Here is a 2,749-nt window from a genome sequence, read left to right on the forward strand (position 1 = left end):
TATTTTGTTCTGAGCCAATATGGCATTCAGAGTATCAATTTCAAGAACTCCCTTCTTCATAGGCGTCCCATTACTCACAGGATTCCTCTCAGAAGTGTACATGAATTGGTTATTAGCAACCATGTCAATGAGTTCTTGAGCTTCTGCAGGCATTTTCTTTAGGTGAATGGATCCACCTGCAGAAGTGTCCAATGACATCTTTGATAGCTCAGATAGACCATCATAGAATATATCCAGGATGGTCCATTCTGAAAGCATGTCAGAAGGACACTTTTTGGTCAACTGTTTGTATCTTTCCCAAGCTTCATAGAGGGATTCACCATCTTTTTGTTTGAAGGTTTGAACATCCACTTTAAGCTTGCTCAACTTTTGAGGAGGAAAGAACTTGGCTAAGAAAGTCGTGACCAGCTTATCCCAAGAATTCAGAATATCTTTAGGTTGAGAGTCCAACCACACTCTAGCTCTGTCTCTTACAGCAAAAGGGAAAAGCATGAGCCTGTAGACTTCAGGATCTACTCCATTAGTCTTAACAGTATCACAGATCTGCAAGAATTCAGTTAAGAACTGAAAAGGATCTTCAGATGAAAGTCCATGAAACTTGCAGTTCTGTTGCATCAGAGAAATTAGCTGAGGTTTCAGCTCAAAATTGTTTGCTCCAATGGTAGGGATGGAGATGCTTCTTCCATGTAAATTGGAATTTGGTGCAGTAAAGTCACCAAGCATCCTCCTTGCATTATTGTTGTTGGGTTCGGCTGCCATCTCCTTTACTTGTTCGAAATTTTCAATAAGGTTGTCTCTGGATTGTTGCAATTTAGCTTCTCTTAGTTTTCTCTTCAGAGTCCTTTCAGGTTCTGGATCAGCTTTAACAAGAATGCCTTTTTCCTTGTTCTTGCTCATAAGAAAGAGAAGAGAACAAGAAAAGAAAAGGAATCCTCTATGTCACAGTAAAGAGGTTCCTTATTGTTAGTAGAAGAAGAGAAGAAGAAAAAATTCGAACACAGATGGAAGAGGGTGTTCGAATTTGGTGAGTGCTGTGAGGAAGAGATGTTAGTAGATGAATAAATAAATAGAAGGGGATGAGAGGAGGAGATAATTTTCGAAAATAATTTTTTTGAAAAAGAGTTAGTGATTTTCGAAAATAGTTTTTGAAAAAGGTTAGTAGTTTTTCGAAAATTCAAATAAAAAATAAAATAATTAGTTTAATTAAAAAGAAATTTTGAAAAAGAAGGAAGATATTTTCAAAAATTAGAGAGAGAGAGTTAGTTAGGTAGTTTTGAAAAAGGTAGGAAACAAACAAAAAGTTAGTTAGTTAGTTGAAACAAATTTTGAAAATCAATTTTGAAAAGATAAGAAGATAAGAAGTTAGAAAAGATATTTTGAAATCAAATTTTTGAAAAAAGTAAGATAAGAAGATATTTTTGAAAAGATATGATTGAAATTAGTTTTTGAAAAAGATTTGATTTTTAAAAATCACAATTAATGACTTGATTCACAAGAAATCACAAGATATGATTCTAGAACTTAAAGTTTGAATCTTTCTTAACAAGCAAGTAACAAACTTGAAATTTTTGAATCAAAACATTAATTGATGATGTTATTTTCGAAAATTATGATATAAAGATAAGAAAAAGATTTTTGAAAAATATTTTTAAAATTTTCGAAATTAACTAAGAAAAATGAAAAAGATTTGATTTTTGAAAAAGATTTTTGAAAAAGATAAGATTTTCAAATTGAAAATTTGATTTGACTCATAAAAACAACTAGATTTTAAAAATTTTTGAAAAAGTCAAATCTAATTTTCGAAATTTTAAGAGAAAAAAAGGAAAGATATTTTTTTTATTTTTGAAATTTTTATGATGAGAGAGAAAAACAAGAAAAATGATGCAATGCATGAAAGTTATGGATCAAAACAATGAATACATGCAAGAATGCTATGAATGTCGAGATGAACACCAAGAACACTATGAAGATCATGATGAACATCAAGAACACATAATTTTGAAAAATTTTTAATGCAAGGAAAACATGCAAGACACCAAACTTAGAAATCTTTAATGCTTAGGCACTAAGAATTCAAGAATGCATATGAAAAACAAGAAAAGACACAAAACATGCAAATGCAAAGATCAAACAAGAAGACTTACCAAGAACAACTTGAAGATCATGAAGAACACTATGAATGCATGATTTTTTTTCGAAAAATGCAAGATGCACATGCAATTGACACCAAACTTATAACATGACACATGACTCAAACAAGAAACACAAAAAATATTTTTGATTTTTATGATTTTCTAAATTTTTTTTTTGTATTTTTTTCGAAAATTATTATGAAAAATAAAAATAAGGATTCCAAAATTTTTAATATGAATTCCATGAATCTTATGCTCTTTAGTCTAAAGCTCCAATCAAAGGGTTAGGCATGGCTTAATAGCCAGCCAAGCTTTAGTATGTATTGATACTTTTCATGTATAGAGCAACTAAGTGTGTGAGAATCTCTTCATTTGTGATGGTAAGTTGAAACCCCAGTCCAAAAAATTAGACATGGCTTACAGCCAGCTAGGATTTAACAAATCATCATGAAACACTAGAATTCATTCTTAAAAATTCTGAAGAAAAATATATTTTTGAAAACATTTATTTTAAAATTTTTTTTTTCGAAAACAAAGGAGAAATTTTTGAAAGATTTTTGAAAATTTTTTGAAAAGAAAACAAAAAGAAAATTACCTAATCTGAGCAACAGGATGAA

The 2,749-nt window shown here is 30.3% G+C and overlaps 1 non-coding gene across 1 annotated transcript; it reads left to right on the top strand.

Annotated features, from left to right (window-relative positions):
• The first annotated feature begins 252 nt into the window (after positions 1-252).
• On the top strand, positions 253-360 carry LOC112767872 (small nucleolar RNA R71). Its single transcript, XR_003185313.1, has one exon. It is a non-coding gene; the product is annotated as a small nucleolar RNA R71 (small nucleolar RNA).
• The last annotated feature ends 2,389 nt before the right edge of the window (positions 361-2,749 follow it).

Source organism: Arachis hypogaea, chromosome 17 (genome assembly GCF_003086295.3).
Source record: "Arachis hypogaea cultivar Tifrunner chromosome 17, arahy.Tifrunner.gnm2.J5K5, whole genome shotgun sequence".
Classification (NCBI taxonomy): Eukaryota; Viridiplantae; Streptophyta; class Magnoliopsida; order Fabales; family Fabaceae; genus Arachis; species Arachis hypogaea.